This window comes from Antedon mediterranea, chromosome 3 (assembly GCF_964355755.1).
Source record: "Antedon mediterranea chromosome 3, ecAntMedi1.1, whole genome shotgun sequence".
NCBI classification, from domain to species: domain Eukaryota; kingdom Metazoa; phylum Echinodermata; class Crinoidea; order Comatulida; family Antedonidae; genus Antedon; species Antedon mediterranea.
The window spans coordinates 31,732,286-31,749,657 of NC_092672.1; the positions used below are offsets into that span (position 1 = coordinate 31,732,286).

At 31.3% G+C, this 17,372-nt stretch overlaps 1 protein-coding gene across 4 annotated transcripts in view; it reads right to left on the bottom strand.

Moving 5' to 3' along the window:
- The window catches only part of LOC140045221 (uncharacterized), a 121,242-nt gene that overhangs the window by 44,615 nt on the left and 59,255 nt on the right, over window positions 1-17,372 (bottom strand). The window lies entirely within an intron of this gene.

Genomic DNA, 17,372 nt, shown 5'->3' on the forward strand with positions numbered 1-17,372 from the left:
ATGAGATGATAAGCCATTGGTCCAGTCTTCATAAGGTTCAATACAGAGAATGCCAATTTAATATTTTCCTGAATTCGGAGAACCATAAATAGGAGAAAAAGGACACAATATGCAAAATAGATAGATGGTTGCTAAATCATACCCTGTTCATTATGACTTTTACACAATGATGCTAAGAGTGTAATATTTGGGACTTTTATTCAAAATAGGAAATGTACCTCTTAGCCTGAATCATCAGTCAAAGCATGAGCTACAGTATCAAAGTTATATCCTGCTAAATGATAAATCAGGCGCTTAAGGAAAAACCAATTAAAATCAATTGTCTAGCCAAAACACAGGTCTATACAGTACATCTATATTGGTATCCAGCAACTAAACATAATAATCTTGAAATTTTAAGACTACCAATCACAAGTCAACATTACACTTGTATTGACTTTGGGAGTGGTATCGGTTTTATTGTTTTTGCAGTTGCCTTCGAACAGCAGTAAGCAATCAGGAAAAACCTACAGTTAGTCTGTTGACAATAATTGAGCACTCTCTTACTAATCCTGGTAATAATAAATATAAACATTCTTTAAGGAAACAAAACAAAAGGGTGTTTTATGTAACTGAAATTTAGATGCAAGCAAATTAAAGACGCGATAACTTTGATGTAAATTTTATTGGTTTTCAATTACTTTTTAATTATAATCATAGTGACTTGTATAAAATATTTAAAACTTTTATTCTATTCAAAGGAAGTACCAATTTGTTATTATAATTATATGCATTTCCTTTTTATGCATAATTATTTAGTTTATTTTTAACACCTATTTCCATTATGTTGTTGAGAATACATTACATCCCTCCATCTATCTCTTGCACATATGCATTTACTTTCCATTGTGCTGCCAATTCTATGAAAACGCATATTAATCTATGAGTGCTGTTTTCATTGGATATTTCAACATTATCCTACACTTCGTGGGTAAGGGCTTATTTTGGTTTATCCAGGTAAGTTGGCACAACAAAAAATTTGAAGCCAAGTTAATTTTTCTAGTATTAAGTACAAACTTTAAAGATAATCTGTATTCTTCTTTTCATTTTTTCTTTTTTTTCTGTACAACAAGTGTAACTCTAGGATTTTCTGAAAAAGGATCTAGACCAAAAAAATTTTAAATGGGACTGACGCCTGCAAAATATCAAATGAGCCACACTGGGGCCAGCTAGAACCAAGGCCTGGGGACATGACACAACTCAAGGGCTTCACAATCTTGGGACCACTCAAATTTCCATCAAGTCCCACCACGAGACTCAATAAAATATAGCTATTGGCCTAAAAATACATAAAAAATCTATAAACTTCAATCAATTTGAGTGTAACTGTATAAATCTCAGTCAGGCCTAGGGTTGATTTGGTTTACCTCAATTAAACAGTGGGGTAAATTTGACATCACAGTCTACCCTGGAGCCAATAAACCAATAATAGTATATTGTAAATGAATTACATAGCAAAAACCATATAGTTATATCATAATTATATTATATTGGCGTACAGTCTACGCCTTAGGTGATAAATACGTCTTCCTTAACTCAGTGAACTTCTACCCATGCAGATGTTTTATGCATCTCTTTTCTATACTGGTTTCCTAAAGGAATTCATAAGAAAGGGTGTTGATATCATCATACTTCCATGATATTTCAAATTATAACTAATTGTTTTCTCTATTTTGTAATATTTTTTTAACTTTAGAAACTTTTTCGAAATTGCTTCCTTTACTGTTGGTGTGTGTGTGTGTGTGTCTGTTGATCTATATGTGTTTGTGTATTTATATGTTTACATTTATATATATAAGTATATAATCTTTTTACATGGCTTCCCAACATACAAGTTTCAATTGGATTTTTTTTTTTCCAATTGATCGATATTTTCTTGGGTTTTTTTGCCTCTTTCATTTTGTATATAACTGAATCATCTTTTTATACATTATGATTTACTGTATTATATCTCTAAAAAAAAAAATATTTATTTATAAAATATCAGAAATTATAATGTTTTTTACTCAAATATGAATGAAAGAAATAAATGTTTATTTGAATTTGAATTTGAATTTGAATATCATTGATGTTTTATAAATATAGTAGACCATGAGGTCATCTAACTTGTAGCAAATTCTAGTAAACGTAGGAGGTGCTGGTAGTGTACAGCATGTATTATCATCTCTGTGAAACATTAAGTTATTGAGAACTACGAATTTCTTGGTAATGTATGGAATAACGCCAGGATCCAGGGCATTGCCATAATGTGATGTGTCCAAATATTTATTTATTTATTTATTACGGTATATATAAAATTACAAAAACAATAGCACATAGCTAATAACGTTTGTATTACAATAAAAAATATTGAAATGAAATCTATAAAAACTACAATAATAAATTCGGAATATACAATTACAAAATTTCACAATTATTCACTAAAATTTAAAATATTAAGAATCTTAAAATATATACACAATTTTGGAAAATACAATTGCACTTTTATTTAAAAAAAAACGAAAAATTTACATTATAATATACTAAAGTAAAACCTATCTGCACTGTTCTTTATTTGATTATTATTATTATTATTATTATCTTTTAGTATAGGTGGCAACATTGCACAATTATTCACTAAAATATTCACAACATTAAAAATCTACAAAAATATATTAAATTTCGGAAAATAAAAGTTTACAGTGTATATTAATATTAAACGTTGTCTGCAGTGCTCTTCATTTGATTATTTTAGGCGGTAATATTGCACAATCATTTATTATATATTTTTTAAATTTCATTTTTCACAGGAGGAATTTAATTTGTTTATAATATAGGGAATCGTTGAATTTTTATATCGGTTAGTTTTTATTTTAGGTAATGTAAATCTATTGGGGTTACGTAATCTAGATATATTAGGTCTTTCAGCAGGCAGCATATTACGATGTCTCTCTGACTTAAGGATACCTTCTCCAAATTTTAATGTTAATTTTTCTCTACGTTCAGCAAGGCTGGTAATTTTGAGTTGAGTAAGGGCCGTATCATAGCTCTCATAGTCCTGGCCAAGTATAATTTTGCATGCTCGCTTTTGCAACCTCTCAATTTCATTGGTCTGTTGTTTTGTAATGCTAGAGTGCCAAACAACACATGCATACTCAGTCAGCGGCCGAATATAGAGTTGATAAATACTTAACATGTCACCAATAGGTGCACTATATCCTCTCAATGCATAAAGAAGAAACATTCTTCTACTTGCTCTAGAGATAATACTTTTGATTTGGATATCCCAACCTAAATTGTCTTGTAGCTCAAGACCTAATAATTTCATACTATGTACAATATCAATTTTTTCACCACTTATAGTAAATTGGGGGTAGTTTATTTGGGATTTCATAAAATTTATATTAATAACATGGCACTTCGAAGGCTTGGGTAGCATGTCATTTTGTTTACACCAACAACTCAAGGAATCTAAATGGGATTGAAGTTCTGATGATGTACTATTATTTTTTATATTAATTATTTCTCCCAGTGTTAGATCATCCACAAATTTCCAACGATTATCAGTGGTGTTACCCGCATCATTCACCATAACAGTAAATATGCTGGGTCCCAGTTTGGTACCCTGGGGGACCCCACACGTTATAGTTCTTAGTCCAGAACAATGTCCCTTAAATTTCACACACTGGGTGCGATTCATCAGAAAACTGCTAATCGTTGGAATTATCGACGGTCTAACACCAGATTCTATCATCTTTGAAATAGCAACATTATGGTTTATCCTATCAAACGCAGTTGTGAAATCAACTGTACATAATGTGGCGTAGGTCCCTGGCACATCAATATTGGATATAACCGTATTCAACATATCTACTAAGTAGTGTGTTGTACTAGTTCCTCTCACGTTACCATACTGTTTACAATCCAATACTGGTTTGAAATCCGTTTTTAACCATCCCGCTAGGAATGATTCAAATACTCTACCCAATATTTTAGTTAGTGAAATAGGTCGTAATTGGCCAACCATTGTCGGTTTTTTAACTTTAGGTACTGGTACAATTGATGCGGTCTTCCACACAGTTGGAAACACCCCTTCGTTTAGACAGGTATTAAAGATTAAAAACAGGGGTTGTGCTATTTCAAAAGAAAACAGCTTAATGAGTTTCACCGGAATATCATCTGGGTGGCCAGATTTATTGGAGTTTAATTTGTTTAAACTCTTCCAAATTTCTCCATGGTATATTTTGGGGGGTGGTTTTGTAGGCAAGTACGAGGGAAGTGTTTCCAATCTGAGTGGTGGAAGCTGGCAACATACTCTTGAGAAATGTTCATTAATTTGTTCAGCCTGTTCTTCAACAGATTCACCATAATTATTTAATTTAACATTGTCTGACTTCTTGTTATATCCTGTGATGTTTTTAATTGTTTTATTCCATTTACCGGGTTGTGCATTTTTTAGTCCTTCTATATTATCCTTATAATGTTTCTCTTTAGCTTTGTTAATTTCATACTTTACTTTGTTTCTTAGGCTTCGCCATAAATTTATGGCAGTGATGACATTATCAAGTCCTTATATGGGCACATCACATTTTTGTTTGGTCACATAAAGTTTGACAGTGTAGACAAAGCTTTAGGAAAGACCGAACCGAAAAGGAAATAATTATTTTGTTGGTAAATATAATAAAATCTGAATATTCTTCAATACATAGTATTAGTTTTAATAAATTGAGACAATTTTAAATGAAGGTTAGGGGTTTTTTGACCATGGTATGATTGCCAAATATATTATTCAATTACTTGAATTGTCTAAATTTATAAAATCTTTTTGTAACGTTTAGAAATAAAACCAAAGATGGTCATGTTACCTTATTGATGACATACTAGCGTCACACTCAGGTATGGCACTGGTACTTATCCATATCGTTCAATTAATGTCAAATAAACAATGTAGGGGATCACATTATAATGTTATTGAAAAGCAGTCAACTGTGTAATTACCTTGGTGACATCATGAAGGAAAAAACAATGTTGTCTACCATTTTAAGGCCATTTAAACAAAACTAATGTTACCTCCATAAAGAATAACATTTATTATGTTACAAAAAATCATTCAAGCATGTTATTTAACAAGGATCGGGTTAACTGAATGTCATACCAACATATTAATGGACCAATTGAAATATATAGGGCACCAATATCATTATAACTAAACTCCTACCGTATCTAGTTCCACTGAAGTGTCTACCAATGAGAAGAATGCTATCTGACTTGCTACAATGTTTTAAATTGTTTTTGAAGAAACCCTGTTGGACCCTAATAATATATATTATACAAAGTGAGATACAATTCTATAATAATACCTAGGCAAAGATATAAGATATGTTTTTTTTTAATGTTTGTACTTTATTACAGTAATGCCTACTACAGAACATACTTGACAGTGTTGACCTATTCTATAATTTAAACTTAATGCAATAATTGTATTATATGTATTTATAACTTGCAAAAGAATTCACTTCCTATTCAAATGTAAGTGAGTCAGAGTTTGTTTAAATGTGATAGAAGATAAATTATAATCATTCATTTATTTCATTTTGATCAAACGGCCCAGGGGCTACTGTATCTCTAACCATTTGGTACTTGCAATCCCTGGAACAACATAAACTGAACTGTTGTAACAACAATTTTATATGCAAGGCACAGCTTTGAACTTTTATTGATGGTGAACCTCAGTGTTATATTTATGTGGCGACAAGGAACATGCAATATTAGAAAAAGTTAGAAATGTATTGCATTAAACCCCATACACTTGCTATGAACCCCTTTTTGCCTTTTTCAAATCTACAGTTTAATTCAATTCAATTCAATTTATTTATTGCTGCAAATGCCATCAAGGGCTAATATCCGCTTAAACATATTACATCATACAAACATAATTATACATATTTATATTTAAAATTTAAACACATATATTTTAGTCATTACTACTGTAGTAGTTATTATTATTTGTAATTATTGTAATTATTGTTATTATGATTATTGTTTAGCAGCCAAAATATTGTAAATACCTAACTTATTACAATTTTGGCAATTCCAGCTACTATTCATACAATTACTGCAACCAATTTTTCTTCTAATAATAACAGACAAGGTACGGTCTCCTCTCCTTGTTATAGGGCTCATGTATACATATCCCCATAGAATGACATGTTCTTTTTGTAAATTAATGCTGGCTAACATTGTCAAAAAGGAAAATATTATAATACAGCCTCATTTTTGCTATAGTACGTTTGTATGAGGCATATAAAAGCATTCTATTTGAGCACATCTTATAAATAAAGAGAATTTTATTGTAGAAAGAAGGATTTTCATAGTAGATGTTATATCACCTATACACATATATGGGTTAAAAGGCACTTGGCTTGATATCAAACAAGTATTACCTTTAGGCCTACATCCATAATATAAATTACTATATACTTTATGCAAAAAAAAAAAAAAAAAAACATGTGAAAACGCTGAAAGAAATATGGATATTTTAGTTGTCAACGACAGGTTAACGACCTCACTATATGTTTGATACCTCATGGTGAAATGTAATACAGCTATATAGCCTGTAGTTTATTAATTAGAAGTGACATAGTTCAAGCTACAGTCAACAGCGATAACTAGTGTAGGTACTCGTTTCATATCGGGTAGGAATAATATGTATATACACTCCTAGGGTAGTCTTATCCAAATAAAAACACAGGCCTACCTTGTTATTTTAGAGCCTGAACAATTCTGGCCATTGGGATAGAAATCTCTAGAGAAAGGCAAATACCTAATTAAATGGTGTGGGGTACTACATGTTAAATGCTGCCTAAGGGACTCTCCACCACCTATTTATTGTAAGCCTTGGGTCAGAATTAAAATTTAACGAACCTTATAACTTAATTCATTATTAATGTACAAAAACCACATTGTTAATATTATTTTAGGACAATGAAAATGAAACAAATTGATGCATGCTGTTTTATGCTAGCTACTTCTACCAGGTCTTTCCTCAAAGTACATATCCAGCTGCCAGACTTTACAGGTAATAAAGCTAGCATTGTGTGCGTAGCATACACATTTTACTGTCTGAACAAAGATATAGATTAGCATAAGACAGCAGCTAGATAGGACAGGAGGACTACTTTGTGATGCCATGGATGCCATGGATGCTATTGATGATTGCCTAGTTCGAAATGGTCTCTACTACTCAATGTTAGAAGCTCTGGTTGGTTTTATAAACAACAGTAGATAGAAATAGATGTTGACAAAAACATCACCACAAACAGAAGAAAGTTAATAAAGAATTTTTATAATCTTATATTTGTCTAAAACCACAATGCTAAATACAACTGTCAATATTGGTTCCCAATGAACCCTAGGCATATGAAAAAACACACAGTGTTAGATTCCTACTGAAAAATCAATAAGAAAAGTAAATAAACACACTTTCTATAAAAAAGGACATCTTAGTTAATATAACTGTCTGTTAAATCATGAATACTACTTAAGGATGTCTAAGGAGTTTTTATTCTCAGGAGATTGGAGAGGTTTAATCTTTCCACAATGCATTTGACAATTAAGAGGAAGTGCTCTTCGGCCTATAGACAGAAATATAAAAGAATGATTGCTCTAAAGGGCAATACACTCTGGACTAGTAGTTGGCCGCAATTCCAATCTGGTTCTCTACTTTTATTAATTCCAGTATAAATTTAAACTTACTTCAGAATTATTGAAAATTGAAAAATTTACAAAATTCTTCAACAAGCATATGACTGCCAAACTATTTTATTTTTCAAACTTCTTTTGTTTTAATCTTATAATTTAATTACAGAACATAACCTCCTTTATATCTTTCAAGTACATCTGTCACTGCTAACTCCTTTGTGCTAACCCAAACTACAACACATCTCTTCACAAATGCTAATTTAACAATCATAATAATCAATCAAAGAGTAAACTTCCAGTAAACAAAATTACAAAAATAATCTATTTCTGTTCCAATTTCATCATTTATACACAACCGGCTCCTTTAACTTTCAAGTACTTCTATCAACTTTGACACCAACCTTAATCTTTCTGAATCTCCAACTGTACATCTCTATACAATTACTAGATCAAAGTAAACAAAAATAATCTAGCTTTCATCGTTTCTGTTCCAATTTCTTCAGATAATTTTATACAAATTACCAAAATGTCATAAGGTTCAGGGTTTAAGGAATTCAATAGATAATCAATGAAATATTTGAAGAAAATTGGTGCCAAAACTCAATCAAATTTGCCGAATGACCCAACTATCAGTAAATGTTGACATTAGGGTAAGTGTCTCTAGACAGAGAACCGCCAGACCTTATCAACTAGCTATTCACACATTGGCCTACTACTATTATTTCACTAGTTATGCAAGATGCCTTTGATGTTATTAGTAATTTTAGAAACAATTAGCAAATATGATATCCAAGAATTGATCTAAAGTGTCTTTTTTGCCAATCTATCTGGATGTGGCTTCTCCTAAGATTGGTCTTTCTCTCAAGGATGCTCTTTCAAGTTCTCTTGGTTGACCAATGGCTTGCATAAGGAATTTCCCTATTGTTGCAACAACCTGATCAATTTAATTTTGGTGGCTATGGCACTGTCTTGTTTGGCATTTTCTTTGCCCTTTTCTTTGCCATCAATGTCTTTTCAACTATATTGTTCAAAGGTTTTCATGGTGAATAAAAACTAGTAAGTAAAGTTTGCGGATACATTTTGGCTGTTATACTACAACCACCTTCTGGATTAATGCTAATGTTGTTGGCACAACAACCTAAAACATTGAGACATTTTCTTTACTTTTTTCCCCCTTGGAAACGCATGGTGTACCTACCACAAACCCCCAATTTTACTAGTCTTTTTTTGTTAACAATTATAATAAATGTGAAAATGTAAAAGACAATTTGGAATCAATTCAAAATCCATGACAGTAATATCAATCATTATACTATCAAAAACTTTTGCTAACTATTTAAATTTAACGAAGACGACAAGTTCAATGACTATCAAGTTTTTTTTTTCAGTACAAGACACACAAGATAATACAAGGAATGGCAACACTATTCTTTCGGAAGAATTTGATATTTGACAAAGAACAAAGAGTTGTTTGAAAGTCTCTACTTGTTGATACTGTTCCGACACATTCTCTTGTGCTATAGTCATAACCCTCTTAAAAAACACTAAAAAGAAACACTTCAATGACACTAAATCTTGATCCAACCACCCAACGTTTACTGAATGATCTTTATCAATGTTTATCGTCAGACAATCTACTACAAACTTTTGGCACACACTTGATAGTGTTTACTTAATATCAAATTTGTTAATTCAATGCTTATTGTTAGGTTTCTTTTCTTTTATGATGTTAGTCCACTGGCGGATTATCTAATCATCAGACAATCTCATCCTACACAAACTTTTGAAGAACACTTTAGGAGAGTTTATTTAAATTAAATTTGTTAGTTTGACGATCCTTTCTTTTTGTGAATAAACTGAGAGATATATTCAAACATCGCTACACTCCACTTTTCAGGTAACATCCGTTATTATATTAAGGTAAACAGATAACTTCAAGTATAAAAGGTGTATTTAAATAAGATACAATAACACAAAAGCATTAACCTACAAATATTGTTGCAGCAAATATTTGCCAAATGACTTATTTTCTCGGCCTACACATGAGCAAACAATCTAACATAAACAGTAAATCCATACTACAAAACAACCTGATCAAATTAGTCCTAAACATATCTTTAAATGTTTAGATATTTAATCAATCAGCAAAGGAAAAAATTATTTCTAGCAAATTTTTCAAAGTTATAATAAAAGTTTGAATTATTTGTACCTAATAATGAGTTTTGACCAATTACTTTTAATTAACTTTAACAAAAACTGTTAGTTCCTAAGAAAATAAATAGCTCATTTTCTCCAAGCATGTTTCTGTTATCAATTTTTTTTTCACTTCTGAATCTTCTTTTGCAATCAGTTGAAACAATGTTGCAGAAAGATAATGCTCCATAAATAAAGAGATTTATAATATACCACTTTGGCAACTTTTTACTACAATTTCGCTCAATAAAAAAGTTTCACTTCTTTATTCAGTCCATTGGTCACGCAAGGTCAAGTACTTGACCTTGTAGGACAAATATAATTGTCTATGGGATGCCAATCAAGGATTTGATGAATTACAATACAAGATATATATACACTTTGATAATAAATAAATAATAAATAATTCGCATCTTCAGACAGCGTGGACCCAGGATGGACACTTTAATGCCCGAAGCAAAGGCTGAAAAATGGACTCGACACACATGCTTTGACAGATATGAGATAGATTAATGGCCCACTTGTTATAATTTGAAAATGATGATAGACTAAACATGGAGTAGAAATATATTCTAATGTCGGCCTATCTCTAGAACCAGAAATAACAAACTTACAATGTGCTATAAATCTATGGCTTGCATTCTAAAAATGTAACTTGCTTGTATAATATTGATTTCATTTAAAATAAAATATAACATGCATAAATATTATTATATGACACAAGTAACTCATTTGTTTTAGAAAAAAAACTTTCCCTAAATTTAAATACAAGTTTATTCAAACTTTTACAACAGTCTCAACGAAATATAACAGTGTCACTATTACAAAGTTCAGCAGCGCGGAAGTTACTTTTATTGTTAAGTTCTGACCGTTGGTAATTCCTAAATCTGAAGTTTAGACTAAACTGAAATACTTTATTTTCATAACTTATTATAAAAAGGTGTTAAACAATTAGTTCACAACACCTTGACCTGGTTCCTCTTTCATCGGAATCATTTTCTAAATACAATTTATTGTAACTTTCCTGTGAATTTGAGACTTTTCTTCAATATTGCAAGCTTATTAGTAGAATAGATTGTAGTGATATTTCTGTTCGGTGACCTTGAAGTCTGGGTTGTTTCTGTGCTACTGGATTACTGAACCTGCAATTTTAATCCGGATCATAAAAGCCTAGCTTGTTTCCATAATCTCCAACATTAAAATTTGATTTGCGATTTCTAATGCTAAATTGAATCCCGAGTAACACTCTATAGGTTAACAAAAATGTTTAAAACTAGGCTAAGTTACTTAAAAATATATTCATATCTGACAAGTTCAATTTATGGGGATAAAAGAATTTTACAAAGCCCATTTTTCTTACCAAAATATACTTTTTAAACACATTGTATATGTTTAAATTGCCTTTGTTGAATCTGTTGTCCATAAAATGTTGACAGCACAATTGTAGGCCTAAAATCAACAAACAAGTACATTGCATTCTATGTCACAAGTTCTAATATCAATCTTATTTTATGACAGCATTAGGTTAGACAATAAAACAATATTTCTTACAGAATATTAATTTAAATTATTTATATTCATACTAATAGTAACAAATTGATCATTCTATATATCACGTTTTTATGAAGGTGTGTGATATATATCAAGCTATTATGCAAATGTAAATTTCTCTCTTAAAAATTGGCATCTGGTATCATGGACACGTAACTTAAATAGCAGTAAATGACAAAACGTGAGTGATGAAGCGTGAAATGAAACATTGACAGTAAACGTCAAAAGTAATGATGCGTAAGCGCTAAGTGTCAATCTTAGAATTGATCAAGATCATTTACTACTATCAGTAACAGATCATTAACCAATAAACCTACTTCAAAGGACTTCACTAATTAATTACTTGATTGTGGATTTAATTCAAGGACCTGTGGTTCTATCATAGAGTACTTGAAAACTCTCAAGATACAAGAGACTTTATTTGTCTTTGTGAAAATAATTTCACGATTGACAGCAATTCTAACTAAAAAGATTTTACAATAGAAATTTAATTGTTTTGGGATTCCATGGAGATGCCTATAGTTCAATACAGGAACCTTTCTCCTCTTCTATAATAATAATAATAATAATTGAATTTGAAAACAGAAAACTTGATGACCTAATATTGTATTTTGAACAATGCTGTTTGATTGTGGTCACATGGCATGCAATAGTATGCACTATTGGTTGTTCAATAGTACTTTTCTCCTCTTTTCTCTCTCACTGACCTAATCCTGGAGTATTAGTAAATTGAATAATTATAATTAATTATGAAAAATATAAATTAATTTATTTCATGACTTGGACCTGATTTTCTACTTTAATAAGCAGGTGACTTACCATTAGACCACATAGGCATGGCCAAAGGTATATACACAAACGTATCTAACTCGTAAACATTTTCATCTTATCTTGTCAATCTATCATTTTATCCATGCCTTTTAATCAATTGCATTATTATACCTTAACATTAATAATGTAATGAGAGTGCCGACTAGTCAGCATGAGTTCCAACTAAACACCTTCACATAATATTGGTGAAATAAATAATAAATAAATAAAGCAAGAAAACTATCCACCTATCCAAGGACAGAGTGCAATACAAGACTTCTGAAAAGCAAATTAATTCTTTGCCTTTTGCAATCTTCAGACTTGATTGTTTGTACAAGGGGATCAACGGTATACTTTCTAACCTGCAGAACCACTTGATATAAAGAGCGTGCGTTCACTTAAAAATTACTTAATCTCGGATTGTATCGCGGCCAATTTGCAAATCTAAACAATCCGGTTTGCCTGCAGGTACTATGTGCGACCGGACACGTTCGTGATATTTTAGTCATTGTAACACCTTTATGGTGAGACATACTTTAATTCTTACAGGGCCATTTGTATCAAATTCACCCGAGAATGATAAAAAACATGTACCGATTCGTGATTAACTAAAGTTAGAATTAAATATGTGTTGACATCCACTATCACACCCTCTGACATGGCCCACCCAACAATTTTGTTTTTTACAGTATAACAAATCTTTTTTGTAAGCATATTTACAGATGTAAGCTTCAACAATTACCATTTGTTTTTATTATAGAGTATATTATTTTGTTTTTCTGTGATGACCACATAATACACTTATGCAATAATTAGTTTCCAATTGGAAAAATGAATAATATTTTGTTTTTGTTAATAATGGTAATATTAATTTTAACAGTCAGCAGATTTTCCCAAAGCACTTAGAAAAAAACCCCATTGAAATATATAACAGTCACGGAAAATTACAAAAAAACTCTTTCTTTGTAAAAGATTATTACAAGGTTACAGTATTATTACAAGGTTACAGTACTAGAACCATATTGCTTTACTGGACAAATGGAGCAGTATATACCTTATCCAATATTCCTATGCAAACTGGGGGAAATGCAATAGCGTAACTCATACAAGCTAAAAGAAGAGGAAGTGTGTGTTTACCGTTAGCGTTTGTGCTGTGTGTACCAATCACCACAAATTCTCTCTTCCTTTAGATTTACTCTGTAACTTGTCCTTACAAAACTAAATGATAGTATACTACTGAAAATTGCTGCTAAAAATAGAATTCTTATTCATGTATAATATATGTTTGGATAATTAATTACATATAATACACAATTATTTATTAAACATTATGTAAATTTAACATTGTTCGTAGTTTTTTTAGTGGTAATAGAAGAATGTTAACTATATACAAATAATAAAATACTTTTATTGCAACTTTTGGGTTGAATTATATTAAAAATATATACTTATACTTAAATGAAAATATATCCTATCCATCAACAATAACAATCAAAATACACAAACCATCGAAGAACAGACAAAACAGAAGACAGGAGGAGAAACGACTGTGCAGGGATATTTATGCCTACCACTTGTGAAAGAGACCAAAGTTTACAATGACATTTTTTGATCGTTCCGTTTTTACTTTTGGAATGCAAAATTCTTTAACTTGTCTTAAATTGTATCTAGATTTAGGCGCTTTTGGCAGAAGGTGATGTAGTCTATGGGAAGGGTTTTTAAGTTTCTGATAGTAATCCTTGCACAGTCTAGTTCGACGTTCACAGCACAAATGATAGAAGTGTCAACTTAGGATGGAAATGTCGCCACCGTCATTAAAGAGATACCTTCCTTTTTTGAAACCCCTATTCAAGGGGACACCTCTAAGTAGGTCATATGTTTTAACACTACAGCAAACCCATATTCAGGGAACATCGAAATTTTAGGTGAGGTCATATATGGTTAAGCACTATGGACAATTCCTATTCAGGAGAGACTATTTAGGGGACACCGTTTCCTGAGATCCACCATCCTTACCTACTTTACCCCTACCAAAAACAACCTCTACTATTAACTAGTCATTTAAAAGAAGTCAAGTATCTGGTCTACGTGAATTGTATTTTTTTAAAGTAAGCAGAACGTGCCCCTTCCACAGTCATAGCTTTAGGCTGTTTGTTCCAGGTTGCATCAACACTCTTATTCTACTCCACTGAACACAAACTCTGATGAACTTTTCAACTTCTAAGACCTACAAAACCTTACATGTTTATTTAATTTTTGCCATTAAAGTCTCGTTCTTCAGAGGCTAGGCTTCAGTGAGCTTACAGAATTGTAAGCAAGTATTTTTTATAATAAACTCATTGATTTTGTGATTATCCTGACTGACGGCCATTCAAATGCAAGATTTGTTACAAATTTTTATAATCCCATATTGAATGAATTCAATAAACCAATGGAATGTGTTACTGTACAATATTAAGTTATTAGATTCCCAGACAAGAATATGCAATTTCATGCATGCTAAAAATTCTGTCATATTGCTCTAGTGACTCCCCCCCCCCCAACCCTCAGCTGGAAATATAACGAACCACAATCCACCATAATGAAAAATGAATAATTTGAGCAGTATAGTAACAAATTTGAGATGCTCACATCAATAGCCGCTACAAAATAATATGTTATTGTAGATCTCTAACAATATAGCTGTAAAACCTATCCCTTAGGACAACATCCCTATTTATGGGACATTTTCAATGAAACAAATTAGGGTAAATCTATCTTTTACTACAACCAACGCCTATACATTTTGTTGGATCCCAAGGGCTTCTATTGCATTCAGGACTGGAAAGTCTAACAATTTTATTACCAATTTTTGTAACCCCTTCAGTATACCAATGCCATAAAATATGTGTTTTTTCTAATATTTATAAATATGTCCATCATCATTCAAGCCATTAAAATAATTATATTTTACTAAATTGACAAAGTGCAACTATAACGTCTAACTATATAAACCAAGTAAACAAAGGAGTTTATCGACCTTCTATAAATCAGCTGACAGCGTTATATAAATAAGAAACGTTGGCAATATATAGAAATGGTAAATATTTGCATTTGTACTTGGGAGACGGCCCTCCATACAAACCCCAGTCATTAGGGACAACAATCTGGGAACACTTATTTCTATGTTATTGTTAATACTTCAAAGTAACTTTAGGCCAAATAAAAAAGTTTGTTAGTTAGTTAGGCTTTGTACAACGAGATAGTTCAAATTCTAGTCACCGTTTACACATCTCAAAACGCTTGATGACCGATATACAATTTTATGAAAAAGGTTATGATTCTTTTAATTTTGATGAAATAAAAAAATAAAATAATATTTGATGAGATAGGAGACAATTCAATAAAGTAACAAATTAATATCAAGGAACAATTCTTAACTTTAGTTAAAATTTAAAAAGTCACAAAATGAAATTAAAGTAATTTTGTAACATTGCACTGCATTCAAACAATTTTGATTTTTGACGAAAAAAAAAAGAAGTTAATACTTTTGAATAGAACGGATACAATTTTAACTTCTTGGAATGAATTAAATTTGAAAGAAAAGATTGGCTATTGGCGTTAAGTAAATCAAAAACCTTTGTCATGTATTGTGTCATCAAGCCCAAGATTTAATCTTCAATGTACTGGAAAAGGTTAATGATAGAAACCTTAACACAACCATGTTTGGTACTTCATAATACTAAATAAACATTACAGTCATTTCTGTAATGAAATAATTGCCTATATTGCAGCCTGTGCCTACAACGTTCGATGAGATAAATAATTACTTTGCTCTAAAGGCTAATGATAGGCATACAGTACGTTGAGTGCCAAACATGTTCGTGCCAGGTGAGTCCCATCAGGCAGACAACATCACTGAATGGTGTCTACAAATAACCACGGCATTGCCTCCTTACAATAACCCACCAACAGTTCTTTGTAATTCCACCCTTTGATAGCCTAGCAGGATGATTTTCAGAGAGGCATACCAGCATGTGTGGACATCGTAGGGCAGTAAGTGCTAGGCCTAACTTGGTAATATGAGCACATTGATGTAGGCCTAAGTTTGTGAAGTGTGCCTTTAAGATTTTCTTACACTTGGATGCCTAAAGGCCTAACAGATGTTGAGAATGTGTAACGGCATCATTTGTCGTCAACTTACCTGCTGTCTTATGATAAATGGGTTTCATTAGCAGCAATGAGTACCGAAACAATGTTTATTTTATTTAAATATAATTAATTAAATGATTTGTTTGAATTATGTTGATAAAGATTGGGAATTTAGACCACACGGTTGCTGAACCAATACCGGATAAACCGAAAAAAGACAGACAATTATAGTTTTAGATTAAATATATGATCAGTCCATCCTATGAAAACATATGAATCATGCTTACATTTGTGTTACCTAGTTTGCTTTAAACTTTATATCAACACCTTAAAACATACCTTGCACATCCCCTATGGGACTTTAAAACGCACTGCTGAGTGACGCTACCACTTAGCTATTTCCTGCTTATCATCACATCAGAAAAACATGAACAAAAGTTTACTGGTAGTATGGAAACAATTCAATAATTTTTAAATTTTTTATTTCAACACATCGAACAGCAAGTAACTCACTAAATACAGGATGAATAAACTTTATCGTTCTTAAAAAATAAATTTCAATTAAAGCTTAGAAAAAGAAGTAGCAGTTGTGATTTAACAGGAAAAAGATCTTGCGTTTTAATTACTTAAATAAAAAATACAATTCAATCTTAAAACAACCTAATTGGTATGTATCTTTCTATCTGTCAATAAAAGAATATGCGTGTCTTTTTATTTAAACAGTGGATCTTCTATTGTTGATGGTAAACATACAATCCACACTAATCCAATTATAGGATTATGGGTTTAACAAGGATTAGTAATTTACTAATCTAAATAAATTGGTTATTTCATTGTCCTTTTATTGACCAACAATCATAAGTACTTGATTGATAATTGCACAAACCTTTTCAACTATCTAACTTTTATCATAGGCCAAATACCAGATTCATTGTTTTTGCTTATTTATTTATTTACCATATAATTTA